The sequence below is a fragment of the Protopterus annectens genome, chromosome 2.part0 (genome assembly GCF_019279795.1).
Source record: "Protopterus annectens isolate FY-2018-M chromosome 2.part0, PAN1.0, whole genome shotgun sequence".
NCBI classification, from domain to species: domain Eukaryota; kingdom Metazoa; phylum Chordata; order Ceratodontiformes; family Protopteridae; genus Protopterus; species Protopterus annectens.
This window is the reverse complement of record NC_056728.1, coordinates 1385317398-1385333856: the sequence shown is the minus strand read 5'-3', so window position 1 is coordinate 1385333856 and position 16459 is coordinate 1385317398.

Genomic DNA, 16459 nt, shown 5'->3' with positions numbered 1-16459 from the left:
GTCCATTTTTGAGATTGAATTTTTGTACACTTTGGAGTTTTTTCAAAACAGGGTGGTCTCTTACTACAGGTACATTGATGATCTCATTTTTATTTGTAGAGGTGACATCTTAGATTTTGATGCATTCATGGTAGATGTACATAACAACAGGTTTGGTCTGGAGTTTACATATAAGGTTAGTAAACTAGAAATTCAGTTTTTGGATATTTTTCTGTATGTAGACAGACAAGGGTTTATTCAATTTAAACCCTATAGGAAGGATGTGGCCTCTAATAATTTTCTCCATGCATCAAGTGCACATCCCATGCACTTGATAGAGTCATTACCCTATGGGGAGTTTAAACGAATCTCTGAACATACTTCAGACAGTAGTCTTTTAAGTCTGGAATATGATGCTGTCTGTAAGAGATTATTGGAAAGAGGTTATTCAGAAGCATTAATCAGAAAGAATCGTTTAAAGTTTGATTGTAGTAAAATGGGTCATGATAGGAATAGAAATATATCTGTTACAAACATTTATAATAATGCTATGGAACTAGACAATAGGATGTTTTTTGTTACTAAGTTTTCTTTATTTTCAGAGATTTTATGTAACATTGTTAAGTTCTTATGGCCAGTTATTTGTAATAATGAAGAATTTGGGCACCTTTTTCCTAGGTATGTTTCCTTTTCTTATGGAAGATATCAAAATCTGAAAGAAATACTCAGACCTAGACATCTATCTAGCATTATGTCTATATCTGATTCAGTTCTAGAACCTGGAATGTTTCAATGTGGAAAATGTAAAATATGTGCAAAAGTTAGAAATTTATCAGGTAACAACATCAATGGAGTAACATATTTTGCTGAGAATAGATTTAATTGTTGTTCATGTGGTGTTGTTTATATATTAGGTTGTGGTTGCCCTGTGCCTCAGTATTATATTGGCCAGACCAAACGTCAACTTAAAGTTCGTATACTAGAACATATTGGTGATGTACGGAATTCTAGAACAGATAGCCCTATTTTTGATCATTTTTATAGGATGCATAATGGGTCAGTTGAATCACTGTTTTTTTGTGCTTTGGCTAAACCAAAGGTATCTTCAGGAGGCAGTTTCTTACATAATTTATTAAAATTGGAGAGTAGATTTATTCTGAAGTATAATACTCTAAAACCTCGTGGTTTAAATTTGGAAGTAAATTTATCTATATAATAATATTAGAAAAGATTGTTAGTTAAAATGATGCTGGTTCACTTATTTCATACCTTGTTACTGATTCTCTTTTTTAAGTATGTAATTACTTAATTATTTAATGATACAATTGTTCAATTACTATGCACTAGTATTTATGTGGTGTTTAGTGATTTGTTAGTTCATTCCTTTGAAGGCCAGTGGGCCGAGGTACCGGAATAAAGTTTTTTCCTGTTTCCAGCTCTTGTGGTTTGTTTCCAGACAATTTCTTTTGCTGTGGTTGGTTTGTTTTAAGTGAAGATCCCCAGTAGAAAAAGAAACAAAGTATTGTTAAACACAAGTAGGGCATAAATGGACAAAATTATTTACAGTACAACTCTGGCTCCATCTCCGGCAACTGTGTATTCCAAAGCAGGTCAGGGTGTGCCCCTTCAGGTGACCATATCAATGCCTGTATTTTTTCCCCTGTAAAGGTAATGCCTGTAACATCAGACAGTACCTCTGTCAGATGAAACCAGGCATTAACCTTTTTAAAAGTGGCCTTCGTAACACCTCAGCAAATGTTCATTGAAGTCCCTGCACAGGAACATCCTACACTTCCTGGCAAACCATGGTGGAGACGTGCCTTTCATGTGGGATAAAGCAGCCATAGCCATTCAGCTAGTACAATCAAGAAGCAGTATGCTAGATGGGTGCAGATTTCTGAATCATGTCACATAATGTGCACTATGCAATGCACACATACACACACACGCACACACACACACACACACACACACACACACACACACACACACACACACACACACACACACATTCCCAGGCCTAGTGTATTACAATAAATATCACATGCCACATGTTAAACAGTACATGCATGGCTCACTCCACTAGGTATGGCAAGTGTCCTGCGTAGAGGAAGCAATTCATAGACATCAAGTCTATCTGGCCTAATTTGCATATGTAACTACCCCAGATTACTACAATAAAAAATGATATCACCATCTTGTGCAAGACTGCTTTCAACCATGCAAACTCATTTTTTTATTGCCAAAATCAAATACCGAGAACAAGAAACTTGGATAACCAAAAACATGGACTGCATTATAAAGTACATTGATAGAATATACCACATAACATTAAGAAATCAGTTAAGAATTAGCAGTTCACATACAGTGTCAAACAGTTAAATATAAACAAATAGAAGAAACAGTTGAAAAGGAATAGCATAACCATTACCAAGCAAACCAATAAATCACAAAGGTTTTTGATTTATAAGGAAAAGAATAAAGCTTTGCTATAAGTAATTACTAAAATAATTAGGATGTGACTAATAAAGGATGGAGTCATTTCTACTGAGTAAAAGAGAGTAGGAGAGTCTGAATCATGCAAAAACAATTTATTTCAATTGCTGCAACTCTGCTGTGGATATGGAGAATTAGACTGAGAGCAGGAAGGAAAACTGGGCTGGTCATGCGTCTGTTGCACCCCTTCAGTGTATTCCACCTCGGACATTGCACACATGGTGATGGCTCCACAGTACAAACACATCAAAATGTGTATGTATAGAGGCCCCAAGGCATACATATCATATGCAGGTCCATAAAATAATCACATGGCAGAGTCATATATGCCTGTTTTTGGCGGGATGCCATGCCCAAAGGAAACTGTATGGAATGCCCTGACATAATGGCCCTACAAATCTGAATTGTTACAGTGTCAAACAGTGTCATATGCTTGGAGTGAGGCCTTGCAGATTCAAAGATGAAGGTGATCACCAGATATATATAGTATGGTAAGGCTGGTGGTCACTAATGCATGTATGGCATAGCCTCGTTCCATTCACAGGTATACAGGTACTGGTATGACTACTTGAGGGAAGCAATGTTTAGAAATGATCATATGCTAGAATAATTAAATGATACTGCAGCCCTACGCCAGCATGGTATGCACTTACTGGTCAGAGTGGCTGCAGACCAGCAGAATAGGGACCAGATCTATCAGGGTATGCTGCAGAAACTGAATATTGTGGGCAGCCATAATATGACCCTGCAACAGATGCAAAGGAGTGTTACGGATATGATCTCCCATGCAAAGCAGAAGGCTTGGACATCATCAATGGGCAGGAAAAACACAGAACTGAAGTGGCAGGGTTTTTTTTGGTGTCACTCACTGGTCAGGAAAACCCTCACACCAGGTGGTTGCTTGGATATGGGTGAAGGCCTGGTACCTACTACCAATGTATCAATAGTATATGCACCAGATTAGTATTGGCCATAATAATATGGAATGATAATCTGTATGCATGAGATGAAGAGAATGTGACAGTGTGTTGCTTCAACATTTGCCCCATAGGCACTTCTATTCAACAAGTGCAATGGCCTGCTCAACAAGATATGTCTTCAAATCTGTTACACAGGACTCTTAGCCATGTGTCACACTACACATTCACCAGGGGACATTAAAAGTATATGTTTGCGGGCTTACAGTGGTGTCATACTTTTAATGTATTTAAAAGTTCCCCTGCTGAAGGGTCACATACAATAGAGCAGCAAATGTTTAATGTCAGTATGGCTGATAATGATGGTAATGATAACTTGAAGTCAATGTGGTCTGCATCTGATGACACAGTGTCATCGTCTGCAACAATCTGAGATGAGGGAAACCCTACATCCAAACATAGTGGGGCCTTTGTAGAGGTAGCTACTGAGTGCATAGCTGCATCACAGATTAATTTGTCACCCATAGCTGAAAGTGACATAAGGATTCTGCCTGTGTTCCACCAGATGCATTATCTGATATGTGCACTAGTTCTAACACTGTCAGATACACATTACAAGGAGTGATCCAAGGAAGTGCAGTGCTGTATGACTTCTGTACTGTCTCTGATATGCATGCAGAATGCAAGATCAAGCACGACATGTGCAGGTGAGTCATCCAGGTACAGACAGGTGCTATACTCACCAGTGTAGAGCTGGAGAGTGCACTCAGTGGCATGAATGAGGATATATGGAAACTCTACAGTGACCTGGAGAACAAATAAAATGAGATGATAGTGATCCTAAGGTCACTGATGGTATCCATACGATATTGTGGCTGCCATTTAATCTTTTCTGCTGCATGTAGTCCATGGCCATGGGAGGGTACTGATGTGAGGTGGTCATTACAAGGTATCCCACATCACAGGAGGCAAACAGTTGCAGAAGCTCCATTGGTGTCACACATTGCATGTTTATACAAACTCAGCTATAGCCGGGCAAACAAAACAAAAAAGCTCCTTAGCAAAACTTTAATCAAATTTTAAATAAAATAAGTGATTTTGTCCACTACAATGACTTTCCTGTGAACTCCTTCAGATAAAAAACTTTGATATTTAAATTTTGTTGATTCAATCACCAGTCAAAACAACTCTTCCTGTTAACAGCACGCACCTTATGTTCAGAGTCATATTCCATACTATTGATAGATTCCAAAAACACACAGGAATCCCTACAGATCTGTACTTCTTATGAATCTTCGGCACACCAGAAATGAATGACATTACAGGAAAAGTCATATTAAAATAATTAAACATCTCAAGAGAAATGCATTGCTCTATGAACATTATCAAGTTGACCATATACTCTTCTATAAGCACCATTCACCTCATTTTTAGAAACCGTTTCATAAGTGTCTGCCTGTAAGACATTTAGCATCCTATTTTTATAATCATGCAAATCCATTTCCACTAGCCCTCCCCCTTATCAGGCTTCATAATTCAAATTTTTTGTTTATTCAAAAATATAATAAAAACCAATTCATATTTAGACAAATTACCAAAACCATGGTTCTTAGATTTACCCAAAATATGTTGGCATGTTGTCTGGCACCCCTGGTTATAAGTGACAGTTCTCCATTTCTAACTATAGAAGGCCTTTTCAAAAATACTCCAGCAAAGTCATATACTTCCACCCCATTGCAGCTATGGGAAAGACCCAACCCCAACATATCTAGCCAGCATGGTAGATATAGGCAATGGTTAAGTATGGCACCCCTCCATGAAGGATGCTTATCCCCAAAAGATTGGATGTTGGTTAAGGTCATGTAATGGCACCCTCATACCTTTTCTGCAAAATGTGTCTCCTGACACCAAAGAACCACCAAGATTACAAAGCTATCAATCTCACCTTTTTTCACCCTTCCCTACCTGTGATGTGATAGTTAAATGCTACACCATCTCACCCGACATGTGCATTCTGCTCTGCCAACTCCCTAACCTGTTTAGGTATGTTGATGCCTAGTAACAGTATAGTTAGACTATATAATACCCTGCATAGACTAGAGTTACAATATACAACATATTATTTTGTGTTGTCTGTGCCATGGCCCAAGCCTTTATTTATTTATTTAATTAATTCATTTATTTATTTATCCTTTGTTGACCAAGTTAGTCCCACCATCCTATTAGCCACTTTTCAGGGGAGACCCACAGTGGTATTTATACTACTAGGGGAAATTTGGCCGGGGTATCAGTGAACTTCCCCTACTTTTTTGACAGGTGCTGTGGGATCGTTTACATCTACATGAGCTACCACTAACTCACGCAGTTTAACGTCTCTTCTGAAAAATGGCACACGCAGGAGTACAGCACTCTCTTATGCTGCACTGCAGTGTCAGTAGTCGATCTACTTGGTGTGGGAATAGAACTCACAGCCTTCTGCACTAAAGGCAAATGTACTACCTGTTGCGCTACTGACATGACTGGCATTTCACAAAGTACTTTACCAGTGCTGCAATGCACTCGGCTATTGTTGTCTTGGCTGTGTCTCCACTACTGAATTGTCTACCCTTGTATCTCTTCCCTGCCTTGTCAATTCTGCTGTATCATGCATTACATGTCTTTCATGGTGTTATCAGGTTGTAACACCTATTGGAGGTGATGACGAGTCTCCCCTTCAGAACTCTGAATGCACATTCCCTAATGTTTCTGGTTTCAGCATAAACCATGTTGTATGTCATTTTCTCTATGATCAGTGGAGTGCATCAGGGGAGAGAGGTGATCATCTATGGTTCAAGGGCATATGTAACACACACAATGCACCCTTATATTGGCCTACTCCCAACATGCATGGTAGCTGCCTGTATAGTCGATTCTGTGTGCACTGTGTGTGTGAGCAGTTAGCAACCAGGTGATCCTACGAGAAATCAACTTGCAGGAACTATTGGTACAATCTGGACAAATAGCAAATGTGTGAATTGAGTGAACATTCTGGGTGGTGAAGGTACACAGATAATACCCTAGGAATTACACACCACATGACAGTTGATGGAGTGGTATTCTTGCTATCTTGGGTGTCTGAACCGGATAGGGCTTTAATGGCAACATGGGTGCAATCTCCGACATGCAGAACCTGAAGGAAGTATATCATCCTGTAGAATGTATGCACAGTGTTGGTTCTCTCCTCTGGTGTCCTTTGGAACTAGATATCATCCTCCACATATTCTAGCATAATGAGGAGAATTTGGTTTGTGTTTGTGATGGAGAACCCTCAATATACCTAATGTATTCCCTATAGGTCATGGGCACATAACTATGGCTAGGACAATCAGCACTACACTTACCTTTCTATTCACAATAATGGGAATAAAGTGCATGCCCCTCAGTTTTGCTCATTGTTGCTACAGAAACAGTTATCTGCTGATCTCTTATAGAATGAGATGGGAGTCACTGCATGACTGCTGCAGCCATAATATGAAGCATCGTCAGCACTGGCTCCAACAGTTGTTACCAACTCAAGCTGCTGAGCTATTATTACTGTCTAACATGGCTTCCATTATGTACCCCATAAATCACACTGTTCAAAATGGGTTGGTAGGCAGTATTGCCATTTTATGTGCTCTTAGTCAGACTTCCATCTAAGCCTTCTGCTTTTGCATATTCTGCATTTGCATATTCTGCACTGCCCATTTACATCGTCATTCTCGTTTTCATGCCATTATGTGCTCATTTGCATGTGGTGCATATCATGCAGTCTCAGCCATAGTGCCTCCACAGAACTGGTGTCTTTGAATCACCCAAGTTCATATTTTAGCATACAGCTTCCAGTACTTAACTCTGTCCAACATCATGCTTATCTTTGGTAGCTCTATTTTGACACCATTATTATGTTTATAAATTTTGAGAATGGTTTCTGCTACACTTCTAAGGTAAAAGCTATCCAATATGGAAGTCTCAGAAAACAGTACTTCACATATTGTGTGTTAAAAGTACACAGTGTTGAGATGGCATACCAATTTCAGCTGCCAATATCCCAAGGGTACATCTAGTTACCAAAGAAATTGTCATTAGAAAAACTATGACATTATTTTTCATTTAAAGGGAATGTGAAGCATTCTCATGTAACTACCATTTTCAAATCCCAAGGATCCAAACAAATTCACATTTTCCATTTTCTGCTCTGTAATCTCTATAGAATTAACCTGTCTTGATGGTTGAGTTAGTTCATTAATCCTTTTGATTATTTACAGATTTTTTTTCATCCTATCACATTCAGTTTTCAGTGGATAACAAAGTGCAAATGAGAGTTTTCTGCATGGATGAATGCCGGATTGTGTAAGTTCATCAATCCCAGCACTTTGCTTTCCTGGCAAACAGCTAAGCCCCTTAAACAAAGCACTCTATTCTCTCATAAAGTTATACTTTTCAGACTTAACGTGGCTTTTGACAGTTAGCCCTAATATTGCTTGCATTTCCTTTAGTACCACAATAAATGAGAGTGCTTGAACAACATTCGTTATGGATCATTTCTGCAATACATTTTGCTTTAAATGATAGCACCTGAAAAAAAGACAGTCACCTTTGCTTTTACATCATGTAGTTTTGATCTTGGTTAAGTGCATTAAGTACCATTAGTGAATTCCCATCGCTTCTGATGGTGTCAAAACAGCTTCCCTTCCAAATGTCCGCACTAGAAATGGAACAACTTATTGCGGTTCACTTGCAAAGGAATAATCTAATCTTGCTTTCAGTGTTGTGCAATATTACATAAACTCTTCACACATAAAACTCTTCTGTTTTATTCATCACCACTACATTCATTTGACGTTATTTTCTTTCCTACAGCAATGTTCAGAATAATTACTCTCTCCACTCTTGTTGCAGGCCTTCGCATAAAACAAGCATATTTGGGAGGGATGGTTTGTCCACAGCACACATTCTTATAACATTTGGCATATGATGGACTCTTGGTTCCTCTTAGTTCATGTCACTTTCTTCATTTCTGATCCCTTCAATGTTTCCTGATTTTTTGATGATTGCACATCCTTTCATTAATCAGCTGTCTACTTTGACCATCTTACGTGCTCAGTACAACAGTAAATCGTGTTTCCTGAGCACTCTCTCAGTCCAGTATCATAATTCTGTCTTTGATTAGTGACTTTATAATGTTCCAAATATTTCTTATAAGAGCATGTAAAGAATCGGTGTTACTCATACTTCACATTTTGTATGTGTAGTATGCTTCACAATTTTCAGTTACTGATTGTAACTTTTAAGTTGTTGCTTCATCGCACTAAAAGTTGTCACAGATTTGTAGCATTTTGTGCTTAAACACAAATAAGAATGGTTTACTATCAAAATGTTTTACAGCAGTTTTGCAAAACTTAGAAGGTCGAAATCATGGTTCCAAGTTTCAGTAACATTGTTTCGTAAATGTTCGAATCCACAAAAGTGAATGCTAGTATGGATTTGCTCATATGAGGGCAACATTCTGATTAGAGATTGCACTACAGTGGTGATCAGGAAATGTACCCATTTCCTCACTGTAGTGCGATCTTGGAGTTTGTATACATACTTATTAGGGGCTGTGGGTGTGCAGCCAACCACATGGGGATGCAGGTGGATTGCCCCCTTGCAAAACGTTGATAGGAATTAGCAGAAGGCAAGATACATTGGTAAATGTTGATAATATCGAATTTCAAATTATACACATTACCACTTTCATTGTTTTGATTAAATAATGTTTTCATTTTCAACTTCTTTTTTCGAGTAGGTCATTACTCGAACACACGTTTCTACATTTTGGTAGTAAACCATAAGAACAATGCGGGCTTCATTTTCATAGTTTTAAAGTCAGCATCACTTATAAATGAATTTTCATAGGTTCATAGGTTGGTACTAGGCTATCAGCCCTAGGGCCTATACAAGCCTAGCCATAGCAATTCCCTGGCTATTTTTTCCCACACTATTTACTTCCCTGGACCCCTGTCTAGCAGGGTGACTGATGTGATCCCCGGGGTGAATTTCCTTTCTCCCATCCAATTGTCAAGGTTCCTTTTGAAGAGGACCAAAGAGGCACTCTGCTTGACATGTATGGGCAATCTATTCCAGAGTCTGGGGAGTCTCTGGGTCAGGAACCTATCCCTCCAGCATGTTTTGTTTATTGTGATGACAAGGTTTAGATCCCTGGGGCGTGTGGCTCTGAGGGATTGGGATTTCTTTAAGTGTAGCATGTCCAACAGCTCTGGGTTTGACATGGCCTTGTATGTTAACCAGAGATCGCCTCTGAGTAGACGATATGCGACAGAGTATAGCTGGTGTTTTTTAAGGCGGTCAGTATAGGGCATCTGCTTTAGGCCTGTGATTCTTTTAGTGAGGTATTTCTGTGGCCTTTCCAGTTGTTGCAGATGTCTTGAGAGGAACATACCAAACGGGGCATTGTATTCTATAATGGGTCTAATGAGGGATGAGTACAGTGGGACAATGACCTCCTTTTTTCTGGATGAAAAGCCCTTAGTGATGAGGTGTGCCACATAGAAGGATTTCCTGACTGTTGTGGCAATGTGGTTATCGAAGGTGAGACCACTGTCCACCTGTGTCCCTAAGTCTCTTATCACACTTTCGGTGTTTAGTGTACTGCCACCTATATGGTAATTCATGGATACATGTTTTTTCCCAAAGGGGATAACTATACATTTCTTGGCATTGAGCTTGAGCCCATGGCTCTGGCACCAAGCATCTGTTTCTGTAAGGCCCTTTTGTAGAGTATCCACATCATTTGGGGATTCAATAATGGCTCCCAGTTTGCAGTCATCTGTGAACTTTGTTATCCAGAGTCCCTTAGTGTTGGCCTGTACTTCAGAGAAGTAGCTGCCAAACAAGAGTGGTCCCAGGACTGAACCCTGAGGTACTCCACTTGTCACTTGTCTGGAGCTGGATTTGGAGTCAGCTACTTTTACAGTGTGGGTTCTATCAGTAAGCCAGTTAGCAACCCATTGGGTGACGTAGGGATTAATGCCCAGCTTAGTAAGTTTATCTATGATTCCAGAGTGGGGGATGGTGTCAAAGGCTTTGGCAAGGTCTAGATAGGCTGTGTGGACCACCTTACCCTTGTCCATGGCTCTGGAGACTGATTCGAAGAAGTCAATCAGGTTCAGGAGACAAGATCGGCCCTTCACAAACCCAAACTGGGTGGGTTCCAGTGTTTGAAGGTTGCCAATGTCTTTGTTTATAAGTTCCATTATAATACGCTCCATGGCTTTGCAGATAAGGCTTGTCAGACTGATGGGACGGTAGTTTCTGGGATCCAAGGTGGATCTCCCCTTGTGGAGTGGGATAACTGTAGCTCTGCGCCACTCAGTGGGCACGAAACCTGAGGTGAGGCTATGATTAAACATGACACTTAGGAGAGGTGCCAGTTCATACTGTAGTTCATGTAGTACACAGCCCGGGATGTCATCTGGTCCCATGGATGCTGTATTCTTAGCTTTGGAGAGTGCGTTTTTTACCTGTGTGGCCATTATTACCAGAATTTAGCAATCTTCCGGTATTGAGATGGGCCATTTAGGGGGTGAGAGGGGGGTGAAGTTGGCACTGAATCGATCTGCCAGGATATTGGCAATATCCTTGGGATCAGTATATTTAATGCCATTCTGTTTTAGCTCAGAGTAGATCTGAGCATTGCCATTTAGATTCTTGACATAGTTATAGAATGCCTTGTGGTTGTCTTTGGAATTTTTGGCAATTTTATTTTCATAGCTTTGGAGGATTTTATGAGGAGATCTCAGTTTCTTACTGAGGCTGGTATGGGAGTTTTTTGCATCCTGGGATTTTCCTCTTTTCTGCAACAGTTTCTTCCTTTTGTTGTAAAGTTTGTTTATGGCAGGGGACCACCAGACTGGCTTCCTTTTTTTGGATGAGAGCATCTTGGTTCTATTTGGGATGGCATGATTAATGCATGAGTGGATGTGCTCGTACAGTGCCTTAGTGTAGGATTCAGCAGTTGAACTTTCAGTTCCCGTCTGCATGGGTGTCATGAAGTTTGTCACTTCTGACTTGAGTAGCATGAAGTTGGCTTTGGAGAAGTTTTTTATGGAGGTTTCCTTACTGGGGGGGTGGGGGTGGGATGTGGATGTTAAGGGTGATTAGCTTATGGTCAGACCTGACTAACGGGGTGACCATAGATGTGGAGCATCAATTTCCCATGTTGGTAATGACCAGGTCTAGGATATTGGAGCCCCTGGTGGGACTATGGATTAGTTGATCCAAGGCATTGGAATTTATGAATTCCAAAAACTGTTGGGCAAAGGTGTTGGTACATGAGTAGTTTTCCCAGTTAATGGCAGGGTAGTTAAAATCACCCAGTATTAGGGTGTTTGGTTCTATCTTAATATTTTCCAGTATGTTTAGAAAGGTGCAGTAAGAATCTTGGGGTATGGTGGGGGATCTGTAGCAAGCTACAATTTAGATTGCAGTCTTACCTAGTGTTAGTTGCACCTGGAGAATTTCAGATGCATTGTGTTGGGCAACTAGCCTGGTGGTGTGAATATCCTTGGTGAATATTGACACTCCTCCACCTTTAGTGTTTCGGTCCTGCTTTGGTGGCCGAAAAGTGTGGTAAGAGTTGTAGCCTGGTATTGCAGGGGTGCTCTCTGGAGCCTTGAACCAGGTCTCAGTTACTGCACAGATATCAATGTTCTCCATTTTTAGGAGTGCCTCGAGAGAGTGCATTTTGAGGTTTAGACTTCTAGCATTGAGTAGCATTACCTTCAGATTTTGCATGCTTGTACCTGTTACGGTGGTGGTTTTGTCCTTTGAACTTTGCCTAAAAAAGGCACTATAGGGGTGGCAAGAGCCTTAGCCAGTAACCTGAATCCCAGGGATGACAGGTGCAGACCATCTCTGGCAAAACATCGTGGTCTGTCAATCATGTCATCCCAGGCAGACAGATACTGGATCCCCTTTGAATGACACCAGAAGCTTAGCCAATTGTTGAAGTCAATCATTTTGTCCTTATATTGTGGTATCATTCTGACCGAAGGCAGGATGCTACTCAGGGCTAGGGTCATACCTGCCTGGGCCACATGATCCGAGAGCTCTTCCATGTCTCTTTTCATGTAGTCCAGGGAGGTACATCTCAAGTCATTCACTCCAACATGGACAATGACAGGGTCACATTTGTTGTGGAGTGACTTGAGTGCATGTGTTATGTGGCAGATCCTGGTACCTGACAGGCAGCTGACTGTAATTTTCTCCTTGTTCAACCTGGTGAGAGGGACATCAGTCTGCCGGACTGTAGAGTCACCTATGATTAAAGTGTTAGGTACATTGTCTTGCCTTAGGGGCTGTTGCTGGGTGGCACACTGGTGTTGTGAACTATGTGACACTTTGGTTGTGATTAGTGTTTGTTTGCATTTCAGCTTCAGAGGTCCTTGTTGCTTGGGCAGGTTACAGTTAAGGGCCTCTGCATATGTGGATTTAGTGTTGCTATATGTGGGTGTTGGTGGTGTGGGTTTAGAAGGGCTATGTGTTGCTTGAGGTGTAGTGTGGGTGTTAACCTTCTCCTCTTGACTGTCTAGCACAATCTTGGGTGGAGAAAGCTTTGCTTCCATTTTGGCTATGTAAGTGCATCTCTCACGGGTTGTAGTGTTGGGTGGTAGGAGGAGAGGGTTGTCTGTGTACATGAGGCAATTGCTGCATTACCCCAGTATGCCCAAATTCACCAGGTGGACCCTTGGACATGCCTGGTTTGGTGCTTTTTTTTTTTTTTTTTTTTTTGTAAAGTACAGGAGCTGTTTTCCCTTACCTTAGCAAGGTACTTTGCAATTATAGGCTTTTTAGTGCCTACTATTAATTTCTCCTTATTAACAAGGAGAGTTGAGTGCTTGTATCAGTTTAAGGCTTCCTAGTGCTTTCCTGCAGGTATTAGAGAAAGTGCTAGTCAAAGGGATGCTTAAAGGTAAGATGAAAAAAAATGCACACTGCAGTGTGCACTAGAGAAGTTAGACATGAAAGTAGGTAGCTTAAGTTTTACCTGTTTAAAAAGTTAAGGTTTAGTGGAGAGTTACTATTTCCAAAACAGCAAGATGGGTTGAAAGGGGTGGTCACTTTTGTATTCTGGTACTATGGAATACAAAAGGATGGCCATTCAATTTAAATAGTTGAAGGGGAGGGGGTTTTGATTTAGTGATTACTCACACAAGCCAGTGAAAGTAGAGAGGAAATGAGATATATGGTCAGATTAACATAAGAGGCAGGCAACTAGGAAGACAGTGGTATTTAACAAGACAACTGTGACAGGGTGGGAGGGCGAGAAAAAAATTCTGCCTGACTCAGAAGAGAGAGAGAGCTGTGGTCTCTTTTGAAGTTTTAATATGCTGTTAAAGCAGAATGCAAGTAAAACACAAGGTAAAGAAAACAAACTACAGTATTTAAAATATACAAAATACAAAAAATAAAAGCAAACTAACCTTTCCTTCACAGCAAGGTGTAGCAGAGTCTGGATGAGCCTTTCTGGTAAAACTATAAACTATTTTCACTTCATTCAGTTTTTACTCACATTTTCTATCAAATAAAGTTTCAGGGGTGGCTGTATAACCCACATTGTCTTTCTATTTTTTTCTTACCTGAAGGGTCATTAGTGCTTTAGTTTTCAACATGTTTTAAATACTTTCTTAAATTTGCACACATTTCTCTTTAAATGTTCATTTGCTCATATTTTTTCTTTAAATGATCATATTTTTATTACAAATGTTCACATCTGCGACTCAATGACTTGAATTGTTCCTTTCAAATCCACACCTGTGTCACCATGTTCTTTGTTATGTTAGGGTCAGTTATCATACAGTACATTATTTGGAAGGAAATGAAAGCATGTCTTTAATTGCTGCACTTTTAGTTTCCTACTGCATGTACGCGCACATACATGCACACACACTTTTATTGTTGCACTGTTTCATACCGCAGGTGCACATACACACACAAACACACACACACACACACACACACACACACACACACACACACACACACAGTTTTATTCCTGCACTCTTAGTTTCATTCCAGCTGTGCACACATGCATGTACAGACACACACACACACACACACACACACACAGTTTTATTCCTGCACTCTTAGTTTCATTCCAGCTGTGCACATGTGCATGCACAGACAGACACACACACACACACACACACACACACACACACACACACACACACACACACACACACACACACACACACACAGTTTTATTCCTGCACTCTAAGTTTCATTCCGCCTGTACACACATGCATGCACATAAGACATAAACACACACACACTCACACACACACACACACACACACACACACACACACACACACACACACACACACACACACAAACACACACATGCACAATCTCCTAAAGCAACTGTGAAGCAAGAGCTCAAATATTCTGGTTTTACATACAGACACACTCTTGACACATACACACACACACACACACACACACACACACACACACACACACACACACACACTCCCTCTGTCTCCTAAAGCAAATGTGAAGCAAGAATTTAAATATTCTCGTTTTATATCCATACACACTCTGACAAGCATACAAACATGCTTGCTTGCACATGGTCATGTAAACACACACACACACACACACACACACACACACACACACACACACACACACACACACACACACACACACACACACACACACACACACACACACACACACACACACACAGACTCACAGACATTGCAGCTTTAAAATTTACCACATGATGTCTCATTCATATAGGTCTAGGCAGTACATCCCCTGTCATTACAGAAACATCACTTCCAAATGACATCTCTGAGTAGTGAAATATATATTTTAAAGGGAACAGAACCAAGACTGAGTCCTATAGAGCTCCATATAGCAGAATGTGTCTTAAGAAACAAATTATACATACAAAAGACCATGTTCTTTGAATGCACTGAGAAGCATGAGACATCCCAATTAAGTGCCATGACACAAGGTCCAGAGTGAGACAAAAACTACTCACTCAAAATTCCATTATCCATGGTGCCCAAACAGCTTCCCTACCAGTGGTTGAGTATTTAGTAGTTTCATTAACAACTCATCAGTTACAGCAGAATGAGCTTCAGCTCTGCTTTTAATGATTCACACAGAAACTCTTTACCGACACTGTTTGCAGTACTGACAGCGATTCACTTTTCCTTTCCTCGTTTCTCTGTGGTTTTACCACCATGGAGTTAGAATAAACAAATAAAGATGTGTAGAAAGTAAAGTTCTCCAAACTGTGGATACAACACAGGGCTTGTTCCCCTGCAAGAAACACTTTATGCTTTGTTTTTCGTATATGTGAGATTACATTCACTTGTTTTCATCTGGTGATATTCACATTCAGATGTAACTTGGCAAATCATAGCAAAACCATTAAAAAGTGATGAGAGATCAAGAAGGACCAGGAATATGAAGACTGACCCCTCATTAGTGGACAGTAGTTCACATACATGTGACAGTGCTATGACGACTCCTAAAGAAAATCTGACAACAACTGAAGAGGCCACCATATTTTAATAAGAATCAGACTAAAGGTAGGCCACATTCTTAATGACTTTAGTGTCATATTTATATACCACTTAGGAAAATGGCAACATCTTTTATTGAACTAGTTATATTGTTCAATTTGTATTTAGCATATCTGGTTATCTATAGCCCATTTTATGCTTTTATAAAAGAAAAAAAAATGTTCAAAAAGAAGTGACCCTGACACAGATCCCTGTATAGAACATTCCTGGTAACCATGTCAAGACAGAAAAATAAGACCTCCATCTTGAATTGTTTTCAAGGATACATTTGAACAGGTTTTGTCAATCAAGAGTACTTGAGATGATAGGTTTGTTACAAGCTTCCACAAGTTACTTTAGAGTGCACTCCAGAAAATGTTTTACACACCAGGGTCTTTATCTGAAACAACAAACAAGCAAACAAATCCTTAAACTGGGCAAGCTCAATGTCTAGCAACCAAA